At 46.4% G+C, this 23,500-nt stretch overlaps 1 protein-coding gene and 1 non-coding gene across 5 annotated transcripts in view; both read right to left on the bottom strand.

The window, feature by feature from the left end:
• The window catches only part of SHISA6 (shisa family member 6), a 284,233-nt gene that overhangs the window by 103,218 nt on the left and 157,515 nt on the right, over window positions 1-23,500 (bottom strand). The window lies entirely within an intron of this gene.
• TRNAK-CUU lies at window positions 7,617-7,689 on the bottom strand. The gene has a single exon. It is a non-coding gene; the product is annotated as a tRNA-Lys (tRNA).

Genomic DNA, 23,500 nt, shown 5'->3' with positions numbered 1-23,500 from the left:
TCACGGAACCACTGCCCAGGCCATGTTCATGGCCCTGCAGACCAAATCCAACACTACACTTGTTCCCAAAGACCTAGAGGTTTAAGGAGTCACTCGCGGAATCAGAAAGTGAGTAAGAGAAATACATGACACTAAAAACAGCAGGCGAGCACACGAAGTGGAGTGCAGGTTGGGCCAGGAGGAAATGACTCATTTGGAGAATCTGCCTATTTGGCTACTGGAGAGATCTATCCCGCCACAGCCAGTGTGCTCATGGGTTGGGGAACAAGCCTATCGCCGACTTGAACCTAAGATGAACAACAAGGGAAGCGTACTACCCCGAAGGAAACATGCAGAGCTGAGGCTCACCAGGGTAGCAGACACTTGGGATATTCCATTTCTGGTCTCAGGCACAGTGTCCCTGTCCCCTTTCTGCCTTGAGCCTTCTCCAAACCCCCGGGAATCCTTAGTTTTCACCCAATGGCAACCTGGAAGGGTGGGAAGTATATGGTTCTGGGGCAATCGTTGGCCAACGAGACAGGAGCCATTGGATAGGTGACCCAGCATCCCTATCCTTTAAGTAAACAATTCCGGGTATTTTCCAGAGATCACACCTTAATTAAGCCCCTGTTTTCTATATCAGTAACTTTGACAGTACAACCATATACTGGCTCTTCCTCCTTCCTTCTCTCATCTCCTTACCCCCCCCCCCCCCCCCCCACATCGCTTCCTTGGAATAACCTCCCTGGACCCAAGACCCTCTCTCAGGCTCTGCTTTAAGGTGGAACAAACTAAGGCAGCCATTATGTAGCAACACATGTGTTCTACACAGGAGGCTGAAGAGTTTTCTCCCAGGACCGTTGGCTTTAGTTGGGCGATGGTCATTATGGGAACAGCCATTTGGGGGTTTGACTTCATGATTGGAAAGGGCAGACTTCCAACAAGGGTATCACTAAGTTGAAAATCGAATCTTACAACTCCATTAGGCTCTTCCAAAGTCTAAAATAGCATCCTTTACTAGAACAACTAAGCCAAGATGTTATTAATCAGTATGGTTCAGCTGCCTTAGGATTCATTCGTTCACTTAAATATTGAACATCTATTTCTCAGGGTCTACTGTGATAGGCTCTGTGCAGGACAGATGGAGACCCTGCCCTCATGGGGTCTGCAGTCTAGCAGGATAAACGGACAGCAAACAACCAGTTAAGTAGACTGGTCGAAGTAAAACCAAGGAGAAACACAGAGACGTCATGAAAGTGAACAATAGGCATCTGATGAAGAAGAGGGCGAGGGTAGAGTCAACCGTCTACACATGACTGTCATTTAACGTTTATAAGAGAACGATACAGCTATATAGCTTATAGGAGACCATGTGGATATATAAACACAGAGGTGTAATTCTGTGCCTGTATGAGTCTGTAGCTTGAATAACAAAGATTTCTTTCTCACAAGGGGCAGCCCAAGATCAAGGCTGTGGAAAGACAGGTTTTTGCATCCTAAGCCCTCTAGGCTTGGCTTGTAGGTAGGTGCCATCTTGCTGTCTGCTCATGTGACGTCTTCTTGGTACACACAGGAAAGAGAGGAGATGAGCTCTCGTGTCTTATAAGGGCACTAACCCTCTAAGGCCAGGGCCCCTCCCTCATGACCTCCTCGAACCCTAACTATCTCCCTAAAGCCTCACCAAAAAATACCATCACGTTGAGAGTCAGGGCTTCAACATATGAATTTGGGGGGAGGGGACACAAACATTCAGTCCATAACAGTCTGTCTTTCAACAGCCTTTGGCGGTTTCAATCTTTAAAATCTGTGAAAGAGGCTAGGGTAAGGGAGATTTAGAAATGTGAAGATAAGTTTCCCTTCCCTCTCCTCTGTCTCAAATCTCTCTTTGCCTTTTAGGCTGAAGACCATTGGGATGTACTAGTTAAGTAGAGACAAGAGTAACTCATTAAGACTGGAAAAGAATTTAAACGTGGGAGAAAGCGGTGCTAGGTACCAGTTAAATATTACAGAAAAATGATACCGTATGTGAGTTTCTCTTTCACATAATGGAAAACTCTAGATGTGACACAAGGAACACTTGAAGAAAGTGCAGACGGATTTGTCTGAGCCTCGTTACACCCCCTGCCTTATGCTAAGCAACGTGGGACTGCCACCCTTATAAACCTGAAAAGGCATCAGAGAAGATGTGGTCAGAGAGCTGCCGGGCTCAGGCCAAGTTCAGTCTGCATCAGGATCGGACACAGTTCCAAATACTTGTAAGAAAACTGGGGAGGAAACGTATGTGGGCTGTGATAAGTCTGGACCCAGGTGACGGGACAAAAGAATTCCAAAACAAGGAATCTCTCGTGACAGACAAAACTCGGCTCTGGACATACTTGAGACGAGTGTGCATTGATTCTGGCCTCACATCCGCTCTCCCCTCTTTGGTTACAGCCTCTTGATTTCCTTTCAGGCCACCTGCTCTCCATCCAATGTAGTCTCATTTGGACGACAAACCCCAAGCAAGCTGACGAGATGATCTCCTGGGTCTCTGTGTCTCGAGTGGAGTAAGCGAATATGAGAACAAAAGTGGTTTGAAAGTCACCCAGTCAATGGGAGCCACCCTTTAAAAGGTCTTGGGTCCTGAGTGTTTCTCAGCCAGAATCTCCAGCCTCCTCCCTTATTTTTTTTTTAAGATTTTCTAAACATCATCTTTCAAAAAATATATTACAGCCTTACTGAGATATAATTCACATACTATACAAGGCACCCTTTTGAAATACACAACCCCCCCGCCCCGGGTTTTAGTATATTCACAGAACTTTGCAATCATCACCACGAGCAATCTTAGGACACTGTCATCATTCCCAAAAGAAACTTTGTACCCAATAGTAGTCGCTCCCTACTTCCCTCCAGCCCTCCAGCTGAGCTGTGGGCCTGCAGGACCCTCCTCTCTGTCACTACAGGTTTGCCTCTTCTGGACTTTTCTTATGAATGGAATCACACAATATGTGGTCTTTGGAGACTGGCTTCTTTCACTTTGCATAATGTTTTTAAGCTCTGTCCGCGTTGTAATCATTGTCGGTATACATCACTCCTTTTGTGGCTGAATACTATTCCATTGTACGGATAGAGTACATTTCATTCACCCACTCATCAACTGATGGACATCTGGGTGCGTTTCTCCCTTCTGTTTTTATAAGCTACCTGATGTCCTTCTAATAAATTCCTTCCTACTTAGGTTAGGCAGGGTCGGTTTTCATTGCTTGAATCTAAACCACTGTAACAGACACAATTTTCTCTATAACTGCCCGTAGATACAGAGGCGGTGGCCTTACGGTTCAGCTGGTGTCCAGCCCTGTGATCCATTCAAACCTCAGCCTTTTGTACAGAACTCTCGGTGAGGTAGGCTGAGCATGAACATCAGGCTGGAAAAGCAGAACTTACAGATACCTCGATGTCTGGGGCATCTACTTAAGGGTTCCCTTGGCACCAACTCTGAGCAGGCATCCACCATGCCGCTGGGCCCAGGAGCCCAGCTCACGGCCAAGAGCAGAGACCACCCTCTGCACAGGTGAGAAGTCATGGGAATCTCGCTTTTCATTCTTTCAGTGTCTTCTCAATGAACCATCCCTTCACCACTACAAAGCCTTACATATGTCCTCTCTTCTCTGACCTTCCAACGCTCATTCTCGCGGAAGAACGCAGACTCGAATGTTTTCACTCTTCCTTATAAGTCAATCTGCTTGTACCCAGAGTTCCTGAAGGGCACTCTGTGGTCGGGAAGGCATTTCAAACCAGTTGGCTACCTCTGTAAGAGGAGGGGTGAGAGTGGTCTGCTGGATGCATCAGTGATGTTTCAACTTGATTTGGCGACAGGAGCCATTCTTCAAATGGGTCAGAGGCGGAACTTGACATCACACAGAGAGATATCCTGGGTGTGTACTTAAAGTACCTCATCTACCCTGGAAGATGGTACCAGAGTCCCAGCCCCAAGCCCTGGTGAGTTTGTAGACTGAGTAACTTAGTCTTAAGGAAACCTGCTCCTGGGGGTGCCTCGGTGGCTCAGTCCATTGAGTGTCCGACTTCAACTCAGGTCATGATCTCAAGGTTTGTGGGTTCGAGTCCCATGTCGGGCTCTCCGCTGTCAGGACAGAGTCTGCTTCAGATCCTCTGTACCCTCCTCTCTCTGCCCCTCCCCTGCTCAGGCTCTCTCTCTCTCGCTCTCAAAAATAAATAAAAACATTAAAAAAAAAGGGAGCCTTCTCCTGCACAGAGGGGAACAGGGAATACATAGCTCTTGGGTGAGATCACCCGGTACGGTGGGGTTTTCTGAAGGGTGGACACAAATTCACAAGGTGGAAGCTTCAGGAAGAAATTCATTCCGAAAAAAAAAAAAAAAAAATCTTGGACTTGAAAACAAAAAGGCCAGATTAGGGACCCATGTTGTCCATAACGTCCCTCCCTTAGGGAGGGTGCATTTTTCCCTTGGACCAGGAGAAAAACCAGATTTAGGGTGTCATTGAATATGCCACTTCTTTGACTCAGCTGATACACTCTGATCTTTGAGCAAAGCCAGATTGCAGCCAGGCAACCATATGCGAAGGGAGGGGGGTGGTGTGTGTGCTAAAGGGGCACAGCCACAGAGGAGGCGCGTCTCTGCTGGCACCTGTGTGGACACGGCCGCCTACCAAGGGACTCGCGTCCATCCGGGACTTGTGCCAGTGAGCAGCTGCACGTCTGTGCTGTCACTCCTCAGTGGTACAGAGGGCAGAGGAGGGGTGACGCAGCCAGAGGGACGAGCTGCTGGGTTGGTGACCCAGGCAGCATAAGAGAAGGCAGTCCTGCCTCCCAAGGGAGGAATGCACAGGGGGCATGATGTTTGTGATGCCCAATAATCTAGGCTTGGGACCCTCCCCAAATTGTCCCAAGCCTTGGCACCCGAGCCTGTGTGTGCCGGTCCCCAGCCCGGCTGAGGGGGATCTAGCTTCCCAAATGCCTGCCCCAGTCACCAAAGCTCCCCGGTGACAAGCTGCTTTGATGTGAGGACCCTGCTCCACTTAAAGCTGCTTTCAAAAGCCTCTTGCTGAGCTGTGTCAGATCAGGCTTGGGAGGGGAGAGCACTGCTCAGACGCTGTTCGTGCTCTTTGCTGCTCCAAAGTGAACGAGACGGCGGGGCTCTCGCCCTGCCTGTGAGTCATGCCGTCCGTCCCTCTGGTCCTGATTCTATCCAGGAGTGTTCAGAAATAGAAGGCTGTGGGTATGCGGGCCCCATGGGGCCCCGTGACCGGGGTCAAGGTGAGTGCCGGCCATGACCCCATGCCAGCCGGCCATAAGGACCAGACCTCCTCAGGGGCAACCTCCACACCCCCTCACTCTCGCTCCTTTATCTTTTCAGAGAGACGTCAATCGGGAGAGTTAGAATCACCCCCACCAACCCTCAGTGACTCCCGACAACACAAGTTTATTTCTGGTTCCTGCTACGAACCAGGGGGGTGGCCCGAGAGGTCTGCACGTCAGCCACTCAGGGGTTCAAACCTTGCTGGTGCCGTGGCAGAGGGGAAAGAGGCCTCTGGGAGGTCTTGCAATCAAATGCTTGGGCCCAAAGGCAAGATGACCCAGCTCACACAACACGGGAGCCAGAACTGTCTCCTGGCCCCACCCAATCGCAAGAAGAATAGAAAGTACGGTCATCGGCTGGGCCCAGAGTGGGCAGAACTGGAAGCATTTGACCAACAGCACTAATGACCGATGAAGGAAAACATGTGCTTTTAGGGGCGCCTGGGTGGCTCAGTCAGTTGAGCATCCGACTCCTGGTTTTGGCTCAGGTCACGATCTCGTGGTTAGTGGGTTCGAGAACCGCATCAGGCTCTGTGCTGACAGCGTGGAGCCTGCTTGGGATTCTCTCTCTCTCTCTCTCTCTCTCTCTCTGCCCCTCCCCCACTCGTTCTCTCTCCCCTCCCCCCTGAAAAATAAATACACATTTAAAAAACTTAAGAGAGAGAGAGAAAAGAAAAATGTGCTTTTGGGGACAGGAAGAATGGAGTTGTAGTTGTCACCCCAGCCCATCGTGGGTGCACGATCTGAGGCAAATTCTTTAAGTCTGTGAGCCTCAGATTCCTCTTCTGGACACTGAGAAAATAACAGGACATGCAGTAGGGCGGCCGTAACTATTAGCTTCCTTCCCTCCATTTCCTATTCAAATCCCTACACATAGGTAACTACCTTGAAGGACACAATGTAATAATCACTTTCACCCTAAAGGGTAAATGTAAATAACTTAAGCTTATTGATTTTTGTCCCCTAATTCCTAGGAGGAGTATCTGCATTTTGATGGGTTAAGTTCAATTGGACAGATAGGCTTTGAACTCCATGGAGGGGAGCCCTCTGAAATGGCTCCCAGGATTCTCACCCCCCATGTCAACCCCCTTATGGGATCCACGCCCCTTGCATGTGGGCGGGACTCAGGGCCTTGCAAAAGTGATGGAAGTCATTTCTGTCACCCTGTCTCTGGACTACCCTTATGAAGCAAGCTGACCTGCTGTTGGAGAGGCCCATGTGGCAAGGACCTGGGGGCGGCATGCGGACAACAGCCCCCCAGGAACCGAATCCTGCCAGTGAATGCTGAACCGTGAGATCGTGACCTGAGCCGAGATCAACTCTTTTACCCAGGTGCCCTAGAAATATGTTTAAAATAATTGATTAATGACTTAACTAATTAGTTAACTAACTTGGAGATGTCTCACTCTGAACAGGAAGATTTAGGGTCGGGGCGGGGGGGTGGGGGGGACCTGCCCATGTAGCATTGAGGGCATCATGGGAACCGGCAGAAGGAAGCTTGGATCTGGAGGTCAGGGAGAGCAGCAGAAAAGGGCAGAGAGAGACAAGGAAATGAGAGACGGGTTCTTCTGGGCATTTTGACCAAAAGGCAACCAGAGGAGCCTTAGAGAACCTTTACACGGGGCTCCTGAGCACATCCCCTAATTTATAGCCCAGACCGCCAAGCTGCGTCCAGTAATATCTTTGTAGCTGTCGCGGGGTGGACCCAGGATCGCCGTGCGGTTTTTGTTGTTGTTTTCTGGACGCAAGGAGCGTGGGGAAGGAGGCTGGGCAGGTAGAAAAGAGGAAAGTGGAGGATTCTGGAATACCTAGGTCAACAGACAAGGATGGAAGGAAAAAGAAATGCTTCCCCAATCCTCCCCACCTCCCCATATGTAATTCTCCCCCATGTCTGGGGATGTTGGACTCTATGGGAAGCACACCCAGCAGATGTGTGTCGCAAACCTATCCTGTGTAAACACACCGATTCGTGTTTTCCATGATTAAGATTTACCTATTTTAGGTTTATTACGTTTTGAGAGTGGTTCAAAAATAAACGTAACTTTTCTCTTGCGGTGCCGTGCAGAATGACTTACAGAATCCCATGTTCTGGCAGAGGTACCACAGGCAGGCTCCTAACTCATCTTACACAGTGTCCTTCTCCGGAGTTGCGCACAGCTCCTGGGTCACCTCTTGGTAAGAGGCCATGCTGTGTCTTCCATGAATCTACATGATCTCCTCTTAAACTTCCCTTTTTTACCATTGGGGAACATCTCTTGGCCCATATTTCCCATGATATCGTTCTAATTATTTTATTGTATTTTTTTAAGTAGGCTCCCTGCCCAACATGGGGCTTGAACTCACGACCCTGAGATCAAGAGTCACAGGCTCTACCAACTGAGCCAGCCAGGCGCCTCACTGCCCATGATACCATTAGAAAATTCTGTCATTCTACTCAGAACTGTGTATGGACTGTGAATGGACAGAACTGTGAATGGACTAGAGCCACATCCTTCAAGCTAAGGAAGCCTCAGGGTGCTTGGGTGGCTCAGTCAGTTGAGCGTCTGACTCTTGATTTCGGCTCAGGTCATTCATTACCCCAGGGTTGTGGGACTGAGCCCTGCGTCAGGCTCCGTGCTGACAGCATGGAGCCTGTTTGGGATTCTCTGTCTCCTTCTCTCTGCCTCCAACCGCCCCCCCCCCACTCTCTCTCTCAAAAATAAATAAATACACTTTTAAAAAAGCTTTTAAAGACGCCTCTCTGCCTAGTTCCTGAATACTGGAATGGGAAAGCAGATATGTGTTTGTCCCCGCATGGCACCATTTTGTGCTTCGAATGGTCCACACTGTGAAGATTTCTCTCTCATCTTTTGTCATTCCAAATACAACGAGACTTGACATTCTTAGACTGTCCTTACTAGGAAATCATTCCTGTAGTTTTGTGAGTTGTAGTGGGACATTTGTTTTGGTAATCCGATAGCTAATCTTCCCCTTTCTGGTTTCCATGTCCTGGTTTCTATCCCAGGAACTGGAATCCTCCCCCGCTCTCCGTCTGCATGGCTGAGGTGAAGCTGTGCCTTTTCCATAGCGGGAGCCTGTGCAGCTCAAGTAGATCAGCACATAGCCTCCCCCCTTCCCCAACCCTGTCTACAGTGACTGGCTCCACGTTGGGCTTAGAACTCTATCAAAGCTAATGAGACACGATGAGTGTTTCACTGGGACTTCAGGGAACGAGATTTTGCTTTTCTTGCAGAACAGAAAACTTAGACTGGAGCTGCTGTCAACATCTGGCTACAACTGCCATCTGGTCTATCACGTGATGGCTGAGAAGGAAGCCAATGTAACTAAAGACCCACTATGGAAGATTAAAACAAAAATACCTAGGGCACACGAGAGTATCTGTGAGCTCCAAATCAAAGCACCACAAGATAGCCCTAGCCCTGTGTTTCATCTTACACAGATCAATAATTTTTCACTGTCCTTGAGCCAGCTCAGACTGAGTCCTCATCACTTGAAGACAAAGGAATCCTTACTAATACAGCTGCATTAGCAAGAGCCATTTTTATGCCCTAAAATGTGGCCATCTGAAAAGTCAAAGGAAGCTGAACAAAAGAGTGTTGGAAATGGAAAGGATCTTGCAGATTGACAGCTCCAACCCCATTGATTAAAAAATGAGGAAAACTAAGAGGCAGAGTGGGGAAGTCTATGCATGTGTCCACATAGCGTCTCGGTGGCAGAAGTGAAAGCAGGACCCAGATCTGACATCCAGGTCTCTCTCACAAATGGGCTCCCATTGTTTGTTTCCAACCACTGTCAATAGCTTGCCAAGATGAGCCACCTCTTTCTTCCTTCTCCCTGTGTTTCTCCTTTCCTTCCTCCTCTTTCCTAGTGGATGTAGACTTTTTCTTTTGATGTAGATTTGTTTCTTTATAAAACTTTGTTTTGCAATAGTTCAAGCACACAGAAAGTACGGAAGTAAACTAGCAGGCACCATGTACCTCCATCTAGGTTTCAAAAATGTTAGGATTTTGCCACTTTTCCTCCCAGTGCTTCTTTTCGTTGACAAAGATGTAGGACATTGACGTTGTAGCTGATGTGTCACGGATGTCCCCATCCCTTGTGCCTCCCTTCTGTCCTACCCAGAGCAGCAACTACTATCTCAAACGTGGTTGCTATTCCTCTACACTGCTCTGTATTCTAAATATTACATGAACAGTAGATACTCCGGTGTCGGGCGTCTTAATTTCATGTCAATGGTATCGCGAGCTTGCTTTTCTCACTTAGTATTGTTTCAAGATTCAATAATGTTGACAGAGGGAGATCTCTTAGTCCTTATTTGTGCAAAAATGTATTTATTTTGCCTTATCTCCTGAATGACAGTGTAGTATAGAGTCTTAAACTGATGGTGATTTTGATTCATCACAGCACTGTCTGCCACAAATTGTAAATATCGAGACGCCTTCTGCCAGTTCAATTATTTTTCTCCTGAGGAAGGAACCTGTCATTATCTTCTATCTGCTTTAAAATGTTACCTGAGAATTGGGGTTATGATTATTTCACCTGCATGAAGGTCACTGTGTTTCTTGAATCTCTGGATTCACATTACTCATCAATGTTGGAAAATATTTTATCATTATCCATTCAAATACTGTTTCTCCCATATTTTCTCTGCATCTTTTCCCTCTGGAACATACAACATATTAGTTATATGTGAGATTTATAGATTTTAAATGATTTAGCCTGATTCTCCCTGTGTATACTTTTCTTTATGCTCAGCATTCTCCATAATGTCTTGAAATGATTTCCAATCTACTAATTCTCTCTTTGGTGGTGTCTTATCTGTTATTTAACCTCTCTACTCAGGTTTTAATTTCAGCCGTGACCTTTCTCACATCTAGAAGTTTTGTGTTTGGTTCTTTTCCAAAGTTACCTGTCCTTTTTTCATAAGATCCTAATATTTTATTCATAAAATAAATCCTTTTTCTTTATATTTTCAATAATTTTAAGTACACTTTTTAAATGCTTCTTCAGGGGCGCCTGGGTGGCTCAGTCAGTTGAGCGTCCGACTTCAGCTCAGGTCATGAGTTCGAGTCCTGTGTTGGGCTCTGTGCTGACGGCTCAGAGCCTGGAGCCTGCTTTGGATTCTGTGTCTCCCTCTCTCTCTGTCCCTCCCCTGCTCCTGCTCTCTCTCTCAAAAATAAATAAAAACATTAAAAAAAATTAAATGCTTTTTCAGATTGCCCTGCTCCAGTTCTGGAAGTCTAATTATCAGATAGTTTGGTCGTATGGTAAGTTGACCTTTTGTGGGATGTTCCTTTTTCCTTAAGAAATCTTGTTTTCCCTGTATTTTTGTTTTTGCTTATACCGAGCACTTAGTTGTTTCACTGGCTCAGGACCAATTTTTACATGCTTTATGATGTAGTTTCACCTTGATGGTTCCCTATAATTGTCCAGCAATATAAAATCAGACTTCAGACCTCTAAGAAATGCAGTCCTGGTTTTGACTTTTCAGAAGAAACTCTTCTGCCCAACCAGCTCCAGACAGTGTGAGAAAAGCTTCCTTGTCATTGCCTTGTGCTGATGGGTATGTATTTTTTCTAGGTGTAGGATGGATGCAGTCCCTGACTGTATGCTTCCCGCTTTGCCCAGGCCTAAGGTTTTGAGTCCTTTTTCTATGTAGGAGGGGAAAAAGCCCCAAATCCCATATGTTACTGGCATAAGAAAAGTACTCTTTTCCCCCCTTCCAAGAGTAACTCCCAAACCAGTCTATACGTTTACCAATATGGTTTCAATTCCTCTTTTTTCCTGAAGCAGGGATTTCCCCTTCTTTCTTTTGAGTCCAGCCATGCATTTCAATTTGTTTGTATTCTATCCAGAAAATTTTTAGTATGCATCGTGTAAGGTGATCTTAGTGTATGTAACCCAGTGTATTTACCTCCCTGGATACCCTTGGCCATATCTTTCCATTGATGGTACTTGTGAACCTCCATGAAGACCTCCTGGCCCAAGCCCACGCTCGTAGGTGCAAGAGGAAATGTCCATCTCTCTTTTCCCTCCTTCGTGGTGTACCACTTGCTTAGCTGGCTGGGGTCTCTGCAGTGACTGTTCTAGGTCCCCCATATCACTCGTAAGCATGTCTTGTACCTTCATGTGGGTGCCTCTTGCCTCTGATTCCTGTTGCTACCAAGGCATGAGACGTTATGGGGCTCTTTGACACAGGCAATGTCCTGTCCAGCTGGCCGCCAGTGAGGCCACAGGTGAAGAGACGGGGAGTGCCAGCGGCTTGCTTCTAGCACAGGCTTAGCTTGAGTATTGTGGCCTGTGCCATGGGTACTCCTCTCCTTGCTGCCAGAGACCTAGGCAGCTCCTGGAGGGCCTGGGAGGTAAACCCCCAAAATGCAGGGGAGTGGATGCCACGTGGGACAACTTTGACCAAAGAGAGACCAGAGCTAGCCCCAAAATTCTTCTCCCTTCCTCCTCCTAGATGGACTATTAAAATATGCAGTGGGTGTCAGGTGGCCTCTCTCAAGACATCCTGAGAGACAAGCGCTCCACTGTGCTTGTTCTAAAAGCTGTGGTAGAACCCCTTAATGTTGCTCTCCTGCCTGTCCAGAGTCCCTTCTGTTTTTTCGACCCTCCATTTACCACCGCCCTCCCCCCTGCCCTGCCCCGCTGAGATTGGACTCCTCTGCATACTGTTAACACCAAGAATTTGCCTCATGCTCCATCTAGGGAACTCAGATTGGGATGTCTATTTGCCATCTTATCTGTGGCCGCTCTGTTTTCATCAGGCAATGATTGAGGGGAAGGTAGGAAGCCCCTATAAGAAAAAGGTACATGCCTTCCCCTGTTTGTTTACGTGGACAGCAGCCTTGAACAGACTCTTCAAAGCTTCCGTTCTTTCCACCCCGTGGCCATATTGTAGCTCGGTGCCAGATACAGAGTGGAGAGGGTGTGTGTGGAAATAGCTTGCAGTATATAAGATCTAGGCAGTACCAAAGCAAGCCAGCCTCCAGATTCATTCTCTGGGCTGTACGTCCTTGACCTGTACAACCCCTTCTTTGGCTTATATAATAAAGTTTAACGGTGGATGTTGATGGGGCCTGAGAAATCCCCCTGGTGCTGTTATTTCCTCTTTTTGTTGAGCAAATTATCTTTTCCAGCCATGCCTCTCTGCTGAGTCGGCAGGACACTTCTGATAGTAATCTGCATTTTAAATTTGAGGCTCTCTAGAACTTCATTGTGAAAACAGTGTTCTTAGCACGGTGCTTTATCGCCAGGAGGACGCGACATGGAAACATTTAATCATAAAATCTTAAACTTTGAGAGCTGGAGGAATCCCACCACCATGCCTGGTATACGGGAGAGATTCGATATTCGTTCCAAGACTGGACGCGTTTATATGAGGAAACATAAAATGGTGAAAGGGTCTAGGAGACTGAGAACGCAGAGCCATGGGGTTTAGTCCTGCCAGCAACAATCTGTAGACTCTGCGTAGGTTATTTCATAAAAACATGCCTGAAGTTGACTTCTGAACACCCCACCTATGTGGGGAGAAATCCCAGGAGACATAAGAGATAGAATCATGCCTCCTTACTACAGTGCCATGAGGCAAGTGACCATTTAGAATTTATTTGGGTGGCGACCAACTCCTTCTTGGGGCCAGTGGCATTGGCAATGGATCCAGTTGTGACACGAGCTGTGCCCAATCGCACCCTTCCAGTGGCATGTCACAGCTGCAGAAATGCGCCCCACCCCCACCCCCCCGCCACCTTCCACTGATTCCCAGACACTTTCTGAGCCTGGATCTTCAGTTCTGCCATGGAGTCTGGGAACTATGTGATATCACCCCAATAGGTTCCTTTGCTGCTTCACTTACAGACTTACTTCCCGTTGCTTTCAGCCCAAACCCTACAAGTAGACGGTCCCAAATCTCCTCCCTTGTTTCTAGAATCCCACAGACCGCTAGGTAATCATTTGGATGCTGCAAAGCACTTTCATCCATACGGTCACATTTCATCTTGGAAATAACCACACGGGAATGCCTCATTAACCCTATTGGTTGTATGGGAACAAATGAAGACCGCGAGGGCCAAAGGTTGGCTCAAAGTCGTGCAACCGGTCCTCACGAGGCAGGACCTGGCGCCCAGCTGGATTCCGTGTGCTCGTTTCATGTCAGCAGCAGCAACACGGTCAGGTAAAAATGACACGGTGACCATGAAGGTGTGTTCCGATCTGAAGGATGCTGCGCAATTGTTATTGCTATTTAAGGTCACCCCGGAAGAAGGTGGCAGAAATGTAACATAAACTCAGCTCTGAATTCCAGCCCAGTGTCATTTCCATGACTCTATACCCCGTCCCTCCAATGCAATGCTTTTGTTTAGTTACATTTTATAGGTTACTATTTTTGGTACTCATTGTGACAGGTGGTTTTGGCTTACAAGTAAGAAATCTCTTGGCTGTGCTCAAAGAATTCAAGAAATTTTTGCATGGTGTTTTCAACTGCCACACACACACACACACACACACACACACACGTCTCCAGTGTGTCCCCAAATCTCTAATGGTTCACTCAAGGTCATCTATCTATAATTGTGATCTCATCACATCTATTAAGTGAACTTATAACAGCAAGGGAAAATCTGCTCTGAAATTATCCCAATACCTTCCAAATTGTCCTAACAGTATGCCTTTCTTCGTTCCCGTGTTTCCTGCCCTCTCTCCTCGTTAAACCTTGTGATTCAATCGCATTCGTTGGCATTCCTGGCCGCCTCCCACCTATCTCCTGGTAAGGTGGAAGAAAGCCAGGTGAGCAGAGAAATGGAAAGACAGGCAGAACCTCAATTAATACTAGCTGCTGGGCAGATTAAAATGGAACTCCAATGAAATGCTCTCCACTGACCAGATCAACAACGCTCAAGTAGTTAAAAGGGCAAAGGACAAATCCATCATAAACTCTAGAAATGTGTTGGCAACAGTAGGGTGGTGGGGGGAAGAGGCACTTCCTTCCCCATCAGACTTTTCAACAGACACAATGTCTGACAGCCCCAACCAGGGACACGCTTATGCTCTGGTGGGGAAAATGGAGATAAGACAATAATAATGACAACATCAAACTTCTATTTAGATAGCACATTACAGTTTGCAAAGTGAGGCGGGCAGAGAAGTTATTACTTCTCTTTCTTATATGAGGAAAGAGACGCCAAGATGTTAAGAGACTTGCCAAGCATCACATAGCTATTAAGCGGTGGGGCCCGGAATCAAGCCAAAGTGTGTGTGTGTGTGTGTGTGTGTGTGTGTGTTGTGTGGAGGGGTGTGGTGGAGTGGGGGGGGGGGACAAAGAAATAAGAGGGGGTGGCTGAGAAGGGGAGGTGGAGAAAATGTGCAATTTGAGGGTTAAGGAGGGCACAGGTGGCCTGAACTCCACCTGTACCCTTGCTCACAAGGTAGGGAGGGCATGATGATGCTGTTTCCTGAGTACCTCCCCTTGATGCCTTTCCCTTAAAACCGACCGATCTAATTCCTAGACCTTGTCCCCGATCAAATAATAGAGGCTGTCCTTATTCAGGTGGGAACACACATCCTGACTTCTGACTGATTATTTTGTTTCCACAAAGGCCTGCACCCTAGCTCAAATTCTAGAAGCTCTAAGTTCCTACTGCGTCCAAAACGCCAGGAGGGACTTTGATAAAAGATGATATGAAGCACCTTAGTTAAATCCCAATAGGAGTGAAGGTTACGTCTCCAAAATGGTCCCAGTCTATAAAAGGCTGGCTCTGTCCCAGAGAAGTCCCAACTGCTTTGTCAACATCCCAAGAAGAAGCTACAATGCCATTTATACTGAACAGACGGTCTACTTGTTCATCAGGTCAAAGGGCACGCTGTGACGAGCACCATCATCCTACGTAATCTTGCAACCAAAAGTTCCAAGCGCTAATTACACAGTCATGTATCTATTCACTTCTTCCATCTACTTTATGGTTTTCGAGTAAGCCATCTCTTTGTGGGATTACAGGTAAGAATTTTATTACCTATTTTCTTAAAAAAAAATTTTTTTTAATGCTTATTTATTCTGAGAGACAGAGACACACAGAGCATGAGCAGGGGAAGGGCAGAGAGAGAGGAAGACACAGAAAACCCAGGCAGGCGCCAGGCTCTGAGCTGTCAGCACAAGAGCCCAAAGTGGGGCTCAAACTCATGGACCGTGAGATCATGACCTGAGCCGAAGTCAGACGCTTAACTGACTGAGCCACCCAGGCGCCCCTTAACTATTTTCTTAATTAATAGTTTGATCTTTCTGAAAATAATCCTCGTCAAGCTTTCAGGACTAATCCCTAATTTTCGAATCTAGTGAACAGACTAGATGAGTTTCTTACTCTTTCTGGTTGAACAGATACTGATTAAACTCCCTTTTAGCCCCTTCTGTCACATGGGAAGAAAATGGTAGCCTTTGCAACTATTACTCTTATCCAAGTGGTAGCTTCCCTATCATTTTATTTTAATTCTTTTTTTTTTTTCATAATAAATAGAGTATACGTTTCAGGGTCAGACAGATTTGGGTTCAAATCCTAACGCTTCATGCTTATTATCTGTGTAAGCTTAGATAGTTCGCTATCTTTGTTCGCTGCAAAATGCAGGTTTTGTATTTCCGAAGTGAAGTCAAAAACACATACCTCCACGGGTTATGAAAGGGTTCAGTCACACGTGAGAAGGACTTATACAAAATAATCCCTCCAGGGCACCCGGGTGGCTCAGTCGGTTAAGTGCTTCTGGCTCAGGTCATGATCTCATGGTTCATGAGTTCGAACCCTGCGTCGGGCTCTGTGCTGACAGTGTGGAGCCTGCTTGGGCCTCTCTCTCTCCCTTCCAATCTCTCTCAAAATAAATAATTAAACATTAAAACAGATAATCTCTCCAAAAATGGCAGTTCCCCCCCACCCCCAACTTTGGTTTTCTTTCTTGAATTTGGCGCCAGAAATGTAAAGTGGTGTCCAAGTGAGGATATAGCACACTTTTGTACATAATCACTACATACAAAGAACCAAATAAAATGTTCTCTGGGCCTTAAAAGCCAACACATAAATTATGTTTCTCTAGGTAAACAGAAGTCCCAAGTCTCTACAAGCAAAGTGATTTCTGTTCAAACAGAAAAGGATTTTTAGAAGGATGGGAAGAAAATAATTTAAAACCATATGAGACATGATATGCATGGGTAGGATTGGAGAGCTCTACAGGTCTGCTCTCATTTATGAACTTGGACCCACCACAGTGAGGTCAGGCTGACCAGCACTCAAACAGTACTTCCCAACATCCAGTATGTACGGCCAACAAGGCGGACCTTGGAGGGCCACGATGCCACGATGCACGCTACACTATCCCAAAGGCTCTGATAAGTCATGCAGTAAAGCGATAAACTTTAAATGTGAACTCACGAGCCCTACATTTTATCAATCTATTTGACTGTGGGATCCTTCCCGTTCATACGATACTGACAAGCACCTCAGGCTGGTATTCGGTGGAAGATGATTTGGGGAACTCTAATCTGTTGGACGATACCAAAACCCTAGAGGACAAAGACAGGAAGCGAACAATAAGCCGTAGCAAAGCCCACAACAAACTCTTGACCTGGACGTGTAGATCGATATGCAAAAATGACAGAGCTAATGAACAGCTCCATTAATAAAGATCTTGTCTACAATTGTCAATAACCATCTGGCTTAAGTAATATATTCTCCTTTGTTCAACAACACTGAGGTCACGGGGGCGCTGAATGTGCGCAGTTTTGACTGTTTTGATTGTTTTGGTTCTCAGACCGCCACAGGCTGGGTCGGTCAAGACTGTCGGCTGATACTTAGGAAGCATACAGTATTTTCTAGGCATACTCTCATCATTACTTTTGCGCCATGAATTATAAATAAAGAGAACACAGTGCGTTCTCACGGTTAGGGGCAAGGGCTCGCGGTCCAAGATGAAACTGAATCCTGATTCTCCAGGCACGATCTTGAAACACCTATCTATCGTGTCTGTGCCTCAGACTCGTCACTTGTAAACAGGGGCATATTGCCTACTTCGTTAGATAGTTTGAAAATTAAATCAGATTATGCAGAATGCTCATTAGCACACTACCAGGCACAATAAATGCTCACTATGATTTTATGAGCTTCAGATCATCAGTTTATTTTTTTTTCTTTAGTGAATAACAACCTTCTTTATCGTCAGAATGTGTGTGTGTGTGTGTGTGTGTGTGTGTGTGTGTGTGTGTGTTATGGTCCCTGAAACATTCATGTTCCCAGAAGTTTCTGTATCCAGACTGATATTTACCTACATGCCATGTACAAATTATTGGCCTCTCAAGTAAAAGTCCTTCGGGAGAGGTATTATTATACGCAGGTTTTTGAAGGTCTCCCTTCATACCTGATCACAGACTATGTTTCCAGGGAGAGTTAGCAAAACAGCGGGTGGCCCTTCTGTGCTTTCAAGAGTTTTTTCTGCGCCGACTGACATTTCAATGGTGAGGAGGGGCAGCGAAAGAAAGGAGGCATATTGCCTGCATCAACACCTCACCAGGAGCCTGTTTTGAGGGCCCCCTGGGCCAAAATGCATGCTTCTAGGGGTATTCCCTGGGGCAGAGGTTTCTGCCAGTCTAAGAGGGATGCTGGTCCAAAGAAGAACTTTATTAGCAAAGTCAAGGATGGGGTGAAATGACAGGGTGGGGGCTGCAAAGTGCTCCATCCCAACACTCTTTCCCAGCATGCTTTTCCCTGGCTTGTCATTATTAGAGCCTCTAGCAAAGCTTACAAAAAAAAAAAAAAAAAGGAGGGGAGGAGGAGGAGAAGGAGAAGGAGGGGGAGGAGGAGGGGAAGAAAGAGGAGGGAACCCCTATCAGGAGGCGGGGCATGTTTTTCCAGCTCTGGAAGCTGAACTGGCCTTGTGGCTTGCTTTTGGCCGACAGAATGAGGCAAAGGGATGGCCTGGTTCTGAGGCTAGGACTCAAGAGGCCCATGGAGCTTCCGCCCGCTCCTGGGTGGCCAGGCAGGACTAGCCCATGTGAGCCCGTGGAAGGACGACAGGCACGTGGCGAGGTGCCCACCCCCAGAAACTGACTCACCCTGCCGACACATGAGAAAACCCCACATCGAAGACACCTGCCCCGGGGCTCCTGGGCGGCTCAGTCGGTTAAGGGTCCAACTTCGGCTCAGGTCATGATCTCGCGGTTCGTGAGTTCGAGCCCCGCGTCGGGCTCTGCGTTGACATCTCAGAGCCTGGAGCCTGCTTCGGATTCTGTGTCTCCCTGTTTCTCTGCCCCTCCCCTGCTAGTGCTCTCTCTCTCTCTCTCTCTCTTTCAAAAATAAATATACATTTTTAAAAAAAGAACTAAACGGACTTGAAAATATTTAAGCAACAACAACAACAAAAAATAGAAAACTATTTAAAAAGAAGAAGAAGAAGAAGTCACCTCCCCAGCGGAGACTGCCCAAACCACTGCCCCACAAGGACATGAGTTAAATAAATGGTTGTCGCTCATGGCCCAGTTTGGGATGGTCTGTCAAGTGATGTAGCGGCAGAAATGGGTATTTGCTGACACTACTCTCCCTCTGTCCTTGCCCTCCTGCCCTCGAATGCCTGGATGACGTGGCAGCTGGGACCTTCCAGCCATCAAGCAACCATAAGGGAAAGAACAGACCCCCTGTTCTGTCGGGCAAATAAACTCATCTTAGCGGCAGGCTCGTTTTCTGTTACTTGCAGCTCAACACAATCCCCACGGGAAGGGGGTGTTCCCGAAAGTCCGACTGGAGTTAAGGTGGTCAGTGAGGACAGATGTAGAGTAGCACAGAGACCTGGGGGCATAGACTCAAAGGGCATTCACTCATTCATTCATTCGCTCACGCACCCATTCGTTATTTTACTCAGTTAAATAGGCGCCAGTGTCTTCCTGCAGACTTGCTAGGGGAGGGAGCCAAGAGGATGGGAATCCTACCTCAAAGGCTCTTCTGGTTGGGAGGGATGTGGGAGTGGCCAAGTCTTCAAAGAATGCTTTCCCTTCAAAACTCAAAAATGTGAAGGAGAGCTTAAACAGAGTCTCGGTTTTATTTTTTATTTACTTATTTATTTTTAATGTCTATTTTTGAGAGAGAGAGAGAGAGAGAGAGCGAGAGAAAGCATGGGGGAGGGGCAGAGAGAGAGGGAGACACAGAATCCGAAGCAGGCTCCCGGCTCTGAGCTGTCAGCATAGAGCCCAACCCAGGGCTCGAACCCATGAACCACGAGATCATGACCTGAGCTGAAGTTGGACGCTTAACCAACTGAGCCACCTAGGCATCCCCAGAGTCTTGGTTTTAAAAGATCATATTAATTTTTTTTTTTACCAAGATAAATTTGGTCCTTGGGGAACATACATCCTATTTATCTAGAGGCTTCCAGACCTCTACTCCTGAGAAAAAAATAAGACCATCTTGTTCTCAATAATAACGGTTATTTACCTGATACCCACAACGTGTCAGGTGCTGTGCTGGGCACCTCATACACCGCGCGATTCTCACAACAGCCCTATGTGGTATTATTTTCTTCACATCAAAAATGGAAACAGAAAGTTGAGAGACTTGAATGGATTCTTTCCCAAAGTCTCAAAGCCGGCAAACTAGAAATGATATTTAAACACAATTCCACAGATTTCCAAAGCTTATCTTTTCACTACAACTTGCTATGAATAAGCAACAGCCTCACATATTCAGAGACAACCTTTTTCTTATCTTCTCTAAATATCTTTGGGGAGGAAAGGAACTATGAGAAACTCACATTCCCTTTTCTAAAGGGAATCATAAAGTGGTGGGCATTCATTAGAGAAAACGGAAGGGGGAGGCACAGTTTTTCTACTCCTTCTAGGTTTTTTTTTGTTATTTTTTTTTTTAAGCTCCCGTATATCAGAAAGCCCGGAGACATGTGAACATACCCACTGGACTCCTAGGGGCATGTGTGTGGTGAATAAAACTTCAGATACCCAGAAGAAAATCCTAATCAGGTGGTCAGGTCAAAGAGGAAACAAGCTGTTGTTCTCCCCAAGATGGAGCAGTGAGACCAGTGGTTCTCAGACCTTGTCTCTTCAGGTGAAGCACCTGGATGACTTCCCGAAACTCAGATCCCCGGACCCCACCCCCAGAGTTTCTAATCAGTAGTTCTCGGCTGGGGTCTGATAAGGTACACTTCCAAGCCATCCCTAGGTGACGTTGATGCAGTAGGTCCAGGGGCCACACTTGGACAATCGCTACCTCCAAAACTATTTCTGGAGCCAACCAGAGTGGCATAGTGTATGCTTGGGGCGTCTCAGACCTAACAGATGCCCCAGAGAGGGCTGATTCGCATCTACCTACAAACTTTCCACATCATCAGTGGGGTTATCGAAGGGCAGTATGTTGGGGTGACCCACTTGCATAGTGAGAGCCAGGGAAGAAGTTGGACTTTAGAGTCAGACCTTACCCTAAGGCTAATGCTAAGTGGACCTGAGCTCAAATACTAGCCCAGCTGCTTAAGAACTATGCAACATCGCATAATTCCATCTCCATAGTTCCATCTCTCTGAGCACCCATCCTCACTTGTACCAAACTTGTAGAACTGTGGTGGGTCTGAAGGAAGACAGAGGTGAAGACCCTGCTGGCCCAAAGCGATGTTCAAGAATTGTTGGGCGCCTGGGTGGCTCAGTCGGTCGAGCGTCCGACTTCGGCTCAGGTCATGATCTCGCGGTTTGTGAGTTCAAGCCCCATTGGGCTCTGTGCTGATGGCTCAGAGCCTGGAGCCTGCTTCGGATTCTGTGTCTCCTTCTCTCTCTGCCCCTTCCCCATTCATGTTCTATGTCTCTCTCTCTCTCTCAAAAATAAATAAACATTACAAAAAAATTTTTTTTAAAGAATTGATATTGCTTCAGGACACTGGGTAAACTCCCCCAGCCTCCTCTGAGAGAAGGTATTCAGCCGACTCGAGTTATTCCTCCTTACTAGAGCCCACCCCTACAGAGTAGACCTTCAGGGAGTCAAGCCTGGTTTAAAGGTCTGAGAATCAAGGATAGTTCTTGAACCTCTGGAAGATTAAAAGGTTCCCAGGTCTTAACCCACAGCTTGTGGCTGGGCCAACAGAAGGGAATGAGGACAGCTGAACCCTTCCACCAACACGAAGAATTCTGTGAGCCTATGATTTCTCACTCCTTTCTTTCCAACGATATATAAACTTTCCACCTTGGTGCCCCTGGACTCAGAGAAAGGAAAATGACCAAAGGTGTGCGTATCAAAAGTAACACGTGTGGTCACACCAATGGTCTACTCAGGGAAATTGTGGTGGTGTCACTCGGGGGGGGGGGGTCCCTGAAACTCTGATCCTTTATGACATGATCCATACATGGTTGGCATGATACCTCAAGAAGTCCTAACTTTCTCAAACAGGCAAGCAGAGGGTCATTATAGCTAGTATTCTCCACAGAACAGTATTGGGAAGGCAAGTTCATTACTGTCTGGCCTAATTAGGTATGGAACTTTTAGATTTTGTACTGGCTTCTTCAAAAAGTTGAAGTTACTTCAGACATTGCAGCTCTAATGGCACGATGGTACATGGGTCTAATGAGTAATTTTATGAAATTAATTATTTCTGAAAGGATACATTTTCATCCTCAGAAAAAAATCACTCCACTTTTTTTCTAATGTTTTGTTCTTTGTAACTAATTTCAAAGATCGCCCTGTGCCTGTTCCATTTGTCTGTGAGTCTTGCAATGGCCCCAGTTAAAAGCACTAACATTTGAATTTGACCAAGGCCCCAGTCTTTATGGTCTCTCAGCGCATCCTATCACCCTAGGTGATTAAAGTCACTGGTTGAATTAACTTCAGCTTTAATATCATAGTTTCAATAAAGCAGCTGTGAGCAAGGAAGACAGCTGAGCTTTTCCAAGTGAGAATCATCTGAATTCATCATCAGCCTTCAACCACATCCCACCTGCCTTGATCAGTGGGCAAATAATGGTTTGTACACCGGGGAAGTGTTTTTCTGGGGTCAGTAATGAACGGTTGGCTTCAATTTCCCAGAGGTTTCTATCTAGATCCTTATTATAATTCGACTGACGCTTCATGCCTGGTACAGAGCCTCATTCCATGGTAACATATCGACTAGGATATCCTTGGAGGGCATGGTACTTACATAATGTACCCTTTGCAACCATCCACTTGGGTGAGATCGTATATTAAGAAGCATGATTTAATTATGTATCTTAATTCGTTATGACAGTAGTTCTCAAACCTGAGCATGCATCGCAATTACCTGGAGGGTTTTATTAGAACACACGTCTTTAATCCTCACCTTAGAGTCTCTGACTCGGTAAGTCCAGAGTAGAACCCACGAACGTGCATTCTACCAAGTTTCTAGGTCATACAGATGTTGTTTGCCTTGGGGCCACACTTTGAGAACCACAGCTTTAAAGATACCGATACTGCTTTTATTTATTTATTTTGTTATTAAGCGCTAATGGTTTCTCATGCGGCATCGAAAGGACAGAGACTATAGAAGCTGCTGCAAAGTCCTTACCTTGCTGGGTATGTTTCTTGCACAAAACAGTCTCCTGTAGAGAATTTGTTAAAAATGTCAGCTCCCAGTTTCTCCCACTGACCTCAGAGATGGAAAGAGGCAGTGTGGCCCCCTGGGCTGAGCACATCATAGACGTCAGGGAGACCACATCTTGGAAGAAATGGCCATACAGAACCATTGACTGCAAGTCCTGGTTTTTCGAATGGGATGTCACCAATGAAATGGTTCTCTCAAAGGGTGCCAAACTCTAAGAATGAGGGCAAATTCATTTCACGGGAAGGTCCCTGACTGTGTGACAAGGACCCCTCCATTCTAATTTTCTTCATGGGGAAGGGGACTGGACACACCCCACAGGGCACAGCTTCTTGGTTAACCCCCAAATAACCATCAGGTAAGGACAGGAAGAGGTATCATTAACAGGAGTATTTCAGACTCAGAAACCACCAGCCAAATTTCTTATTCCCAGTCTTATATGCAAAGGAAATAAAATTCTAGGAAAACAGCAGCACTGTTCTCATTATGAAAAAAAATTTTTAATTTGCGTCTATAGATAAGTTGTCCACTGAAGGTTCCTGAATCTCTATTTCCTGACAGATGAGTATGTCTGACTGTGCGTATTTGAGAAAGAAAAAAAAAAGTCAACTGGTATACCTAAAATTTAGGG

This window comes from Prionailurus bengalensis, chromosome E1 (assembly GCF_016509475.1).
Source record: "Prionailurus bengalensis isolate Pbe53 chromosome E1, Fcat_Pben_1.1_paternal_pri, whole genome shotgun sequence".
Taxonomy (NCBI): domain Eukaryota; kingdom Metazoa; phylum Chordata; class Mammalia; order Carnivora; family Felidae; genus Prionailurus; species Prionailurus bengalensis.
This window is presented reverse-complemented; position numbering and strand designations above follow the sequence as displayed.